At 35.8% G+C, this 6000-nt stretch overlaps 1 pseudogene; it reads right to left on the bottom strand.

Moving 5' to 3' along the window:
• Positions 1-1202: 1202 nt before the first annotated feature.
• LOC126486574 (40S ribosomal protein S6-like) overlaps positions 1203-6000 on the bottom strand; it is a 166311-nt pseudogene continuing 161513 nt past the window's right edge.

Below are 6000 nucleotides of genomic sequence, written 5' to 3'. Positions count from 1 at the left end.
TATCTTTTTTTCCTTATGAAGTTGAGTACCATTCTTTTGCGGTCTGTGAAGAATTTTGCTGGGCATTGCATTGAAACTGTAGATTGCTCTTGATAAGACTTTTGTTTTTTACTATGTTAATTCTACTTACCAAAAAGCATGGGAAATCTTTCCATTTTTCTGGTGCCTTTTTAAATTTTTGAAAGATTTAAAGTTCTTGCCATATAGGTCTTTCACTTGTTTGGTTAGAGTTACCCCCAACATTTTTTATGTTATTTATGTCTATCATAAAGGGTGATGTTTCTATGATTTATTTATCAACCCGTTCATCAGCTGTGTAAAAAGACTTTTTCAGCATCTAATGAGATGATCACGTGATTTTTTCTTTCAATTTGTTTATATGGTGTATTGCATTGACAGATTTTCGTATGCTGAACCATGCCTGTATCTCTGGGACAAAGCCTAGTTGGTCATGATGAATGATTTTTCTGATGTGTTCTTGGATTCAGTTTACCAGTATTTTACTGAGTGTTTTTGCACCGATAATCATGAGTGAAATTGGCCTGTAATTATCTCTCTTAGTAGTGTCTTTGTGTGGTTTTGTATAAGGGTAAATATAGACTCATAAAAAAAGTTTGGCAATGTTCCCTCTGTTTCTATAATGTGTAACAATTTGAGGAGTATTGGTATTAGTTCTTCTTTGAGAATTTTGTAAAATTCTGTTCTGGAACCATCTGGTCCTTGGCTGTTTTTGGTTGAGAGATTTATGATGACTATTTTTGTTTCCTTAGTAGTAACAGGTCTATTTAATTTGCTCAACTGGTCTTGATTTAATTTTGGTAAGTGATATTTATCCAGAAAATTATCCATTCCCTTTGTTTTCCATTTTTGTAGAGTACAGGTTTTTGAAGTATGATCTGATGATTCTCTGGATTTCCTTTGTGTCTGTTATTTCCTCCTTTCCATTTCTGATTTTGTTAATTTGGATATTCTCTCTCTCTGCCTTTTGGTTTGTCTATTTTGGTGATTTTCTTGAAGAACCAACTCTGTCTCATTGATTCTTTTTACTGTTTTCTTTGTTTCTATTTTGTTGATTTTAGCTCTCAATTTGATTATTTCCTGTCATCTAGTCCTCCTGGTTGAGTTTGCTTCCTTTTGTTCTAGAACTTTCAGGTGTTCTGTTAACTCACTAGTGTGAGATTTTTGCAGTTTCTTTCTTTATTTTTTTTTCAAGGTCTGATCATTTATTTGTTACCCTTACAGACTTATTTTTGACTGGACTCAGACTTAGAAGTAGAAGCTCTCAGCGAGGACAGCCTTCGCCTCTTGGCAATCTGTTCCTGGCGCTTTTCTTTGGCTTCCTTCATTTTCTTGGCCAAAAGTTTAGCATATTCTGCAGCCTCCTCCTTGTTTTTCTTTGTTCGTTGCTTCTTCAGAGCAATACGCCGGCATTTGTGTTGCAGAACACGTGGAGTCACAAGACGCTGAATCTGCAGTTTCTTTTTGTAGGCATTTAGTGCTATGAACTTTCCTCTTAACACTGCTTTCATTGTGTCTCATAAGTTTGGGTATGTTTTTTGATCATTTTTGTTGGATTTTAATAAGTCTTTAATTTCTTTCTTTATTTCTTCCTTGACCCTGCTGTGATTCAGGTGAACATGGTCAATTCCCATGTGTTTGTCTGCTTCCTGAAATTAATGTTGTGTTGAATTCTAACCCATTATCCTCCAATAAGGTACAAGTGGCTATTCCTTTTTTTTTTTTTTTTTGGTATCTGTTTGCTTTGTTACTGAGTATGTGGTCAATTTTTGAGAAGGTTCCATGAAGTGCTGAGAAAAGCTATATTCTTTTATGTTTTAATGGAATGTTCTATAAATGTCTGTTAAGTCCCTTTGAGTCATATCAACTTTTGGTTTATTTATTTCTCTGTTAAGTTTTTGTCTGGCAGACCTGTCCTGTGGTGAGGGTGGGATATTGACGTCTCCCACTATTAGTGGTGGGTCTTAATGTGTGGTTTAGGCTTTAGTAATGTTTATTTTACCTATGAGGGTATCCTGGTATTTGGGGCAAAAATATTCAGGATTGGGATTTCCTTTTAGTAGATTTTTTTCCTGCAACAAATATGAAATGGCCTTTCTCATCTCTTTTGATTAATTTTAGTGTGACGTCTATTTTGTTAGATAGTAGGACAACTACACCAGCTTGTTCCTTAGGTTCTTTTGATTGGAAAACTTTTTCCAAGCCTCAGACATTCTGAGGAGAGATCTGTCTTTGAGGTTGCAGTGTGTTTCTTGTATGCAGCTGAAGGATAGATTCTGTTTTCATATTCAATCTGTTAGCCTGTGTCTGTTGAGTCCATTTATATTAATGGATATTATTAACCAGTGATTAATAGTTCCTATTATTTTAGTTTTTGTTGGTGGTGATGTTATTGTCTGTGCTTTTCCCTTCTTTGGGATTTGATACTATGAGATCATCTATTGCCTGTGTTTTTGTGGGTGTAACTAACTTCCTTGGGTTGGAGTTTTGTTTCTGTTGTATTATGTAGGTTAGACTTGTGGCTAGGTATTGTTTAAATCTGGTTCTGTCATGGAATATTTTGTTTTTTTCTGTCTATGGTCATTGAAAGTTTTTCTGGGTATAGTAGTCTGGGATAGCATCTGTGATCTCTTAATGTCCGCATAATGCTTGACCGGCACCTTCTGGCTTTCATTGTTTCCATTGAGAAGTCAGGTGTAATTCTGATAGGTTTGCCTTTATATGTTATTTGGCCTTTTTCCTTCGTAGTTCTTAATATTCTTTCTTTATTCTGTATGTTTAGTGTTTGGATTATTATGTGGCAAGGGGCAAGGGGACTTTTTTTTTTTTTGGTCTAGTCTCTTTGTCACTCTGTAAGCTTCCTGTACCTTCATAAGCATATTTTATGATTTTATTGGATATATTTTCTGTGCCTTTGAGTTGGAATTCTTCTCCTTCTATCCTTATTATTCTTAGGTTGGATCTTTTTATGGTGTTCACATATTTCCTGGATATTTTGCATTAAGCTTTTGTTCGATTTACAATTGCCTTTGACCAATGAATCTATTTTCTCTATTGTATCTTCAACTTCTGAGATTCTCTTTCATCTTTTGTATCTTGTTGTTTATGCTTGCATTTGTGTTTCCTGATCACTTACCCATATTTTCCATTTCCAGAATTCCCTCAGTTTGTCTTTACTTTATTGTCTCTATTTCAGTATTGAATCATTTTTTCATGTGTTTGATTGCTTTTTCTTCCTTTTTTTGAGGGATTTGTTGATTTCTTCCAATTTTTTAATTTGTCTTTTCCTCCACCTCTTTGAGGGAGTTTTTCATTTCCTCTTTAAGGGCCTCAAACTTTTTTGTAAAATTATTTTTTAGATCATTTTCTTCTGCTTCATCTGTGTTAGGGTATTCAAGTCTTGCTGTTGTAGAGTCACTAGTTTTTTTTGGTGATGCTGTGTTGTTCTTTGTGTTGTTGAGTATTCTCTTACCTTGTTGTCTACCCATTTTTTTTCCTTCAATTGGTGTACCTGGGATTGTGTGTTCAGTGATCACTCCTCTAGGTGCCAGTGGATCCAAAGCTCAGATGGTGGGTTCTCATGGTATAGTTGGAGCCACAGTTCTGGTCATGCTGGTGGTTGTTTGGCATTCCTAGAGGTTGCTTAGTGCTCCCAGAAGTCAGGCCTGCCTACTCCCATGGAGGTCATGTGGGCCTTGACTACTCATGTGGAGTTTGCTCAGGCCTTGTCTGCTCCCACAGAGGTCACTTTCTTAATGTAGTTCTCTCTTCTTAAATTACTTTACCTTGTTTGTCAACTTGCCAGTGTTTCAATGTCTTTATATCTTTTTTTGGAGACTGTGCTGTTGATTTATTTTCTCTGAGGTTTTACAAATGGGACTGTTTCCATGATCTTTCTCTATAGGTTTGTTGTTGGTTTACAAAATGGCTATTGATTTTTATAATTTGCTTCTGTATCCACCTACTTGACTGAAATTGTTCTTTGTTTCTAGAAGTTTTCTGGTGGAGTTTGGGGGAGGGTTCTGTGTATAATGTATTATCTGCAAATAAAGATAAATTGACTTAATTTCCTATTTGTATCACTTTAGTTCTCTTGCCTGGTTTCTCCAACTAGTGCTTCAAGAACTATTGTTAGGAACATAAGTGAAACCGTTTTGTGTATCTTTAATATCACTTTTGTGTGACTTGGAATGATTCAATGCCTGTGAAACAAGAGTTTGCTACAAGGAAGCTCTGATAAAAGCTAGGTCCCAGAAACAAGGTCTGATGGGTTGGTCACAGGCAGGCTACTGTGTAGCCCACATAGAAGCCCAAGGCAGGCCTTGATATGCAGTAAACTAATCACAAGATGGTCATGATGTAATCATGAATCAGCCCCAAGCTGTGAGCTCTGGTAGCACAAAACTCCTTCTCAATGAACTGATAAAAACAATTGAATGTTGGCAATGGTCTGTTGGAGCCTGCTGCCTTGCTCACAAAGACATGGCTTCTCTAGCTTCTGCTTTGATACTCATCAAGGAAAAGATTTGAGATTGAGCACTATGTGTAGCTCTGGCTTCGGTGTCTGTTGAACCTCTACCATGGTTGCTGCCCTCCCACGTGCCATCAGTGCTATGCACTGGCCATGTCTCTCAGAGACTGTCTGAACCTCCATTAGTACCATCTTCCCAGCTTGCCACACTGAAGGACTTTACAGCAGACATGTGGTGAACCTGCAAGCTTCAGAAATGGAGATGATTCCCTGGTGGAATCCTGTAGCAGTGTTTTCTGCCCAATCGACTGTTTCCTGCTTGGTGAGATGTTTAACTTTTATACTAGCATGATATTATAAGGAACATTAGTGTGAAGAAACTGAACATTTTTGAAAGACAAATAATGTGTGAACATTCTAACTGTTGAGTGCCTTACAGGTCACAGACCATGCTTTCCACAAATACATTTTAAAAAGAATGTAGATACTTGACAATCTTGTCATTCCTGATTTTAATGAGATTACTTTGACTTTTTTTTTCTCAATTTAGGACAACATTCATTATCTGTGGGTTTCTCATGTATTAATCCTACATTCTCTAAGACTTTTTTGCTTATGATGAAAGAAAGCATGCTGAATTTTGTCAAAGGCTTTTTCTTCATCTACTGAGATGATCGTGTATTTTTTTTGTCTTTAAGTCAATTTATATGATTCACTACATTTATTGACTCGTGTATCTTGAACTATCCATTTGTCTGTTGTAAAGCCAATTTGATCATGGTAAGGTGATCTTCTTGACACGTGTCAGTATTTGGTTTGCTAATACTTTATTACATATATGTATGCCTATGTTTATCAGGGATATTAGCCTGTAGTTTGTTGTTGTCATTGTGCCTTTATTTGGATTTCATATTAGAATAACACTTACTCCATAAACATGGTTTAGAAGAGTTCCTTCTGATTCTATTTTTCCATTTCTATTGCATTCTTTAAAAATTATTTAGTAAGTATTGGTTGAAGATATCATTTGAAAGTCTGATGGAATTTTACTGTGATCCATTTGGGTTTGGGATATAGCCAGATGGGGTTTTATTAATGTTTAAGTATGTTTTATTCATTGTGGGTCTATCATGGGAAAACAATACCATCTTCAACAAATGATGCTGGGAAACCTAGACATCAACATATGAAAAAGCAAGACTAGATCCCTACTTCTCACCTTGCACAATACTCAACTCCAAATGTATCAAGGATTTCAAATAAAAGATCTGATACCCTTAAATTGTTAGATTAAAAGATAGAAAGCATGCTTTAACTTATAGGCATGGGTAAGAACTTTCCAAATAGAACTCTAGTAACACAATAAATTGGCAAGAGGGATCTATACAGAAACCGAAATGTCCATGCAGTGAACTGGAGAAAATCTATACCAGCTCTGCACTTGACAGATGATTAATGTCTAGAATAAACAAAGAAATATATCTCTTAAATCCTTAGCAAGTATCTATATA

This window comes from Alexandromys fortis, unplaced genomic scaffold (genome assembly GCF_014885135.2).
Source record: "Alexandromys fortis isolate MF-2015 unplaced genomic scaffold, M_Fortis_MF-2015_v1.1 scaffold_114, whole genome shotgun sequence".
Lineage (NCBI taxonomy): Eukaryota > Metazoa > Chordata > Mammalia > Rodentia > Cricetidae > Alexandromys > Alexandromys fortis.
Note: the sequence above shows the minus strand (reverse complement) of the source record. Positions and strands in the feature narration are given on the sequence as shown.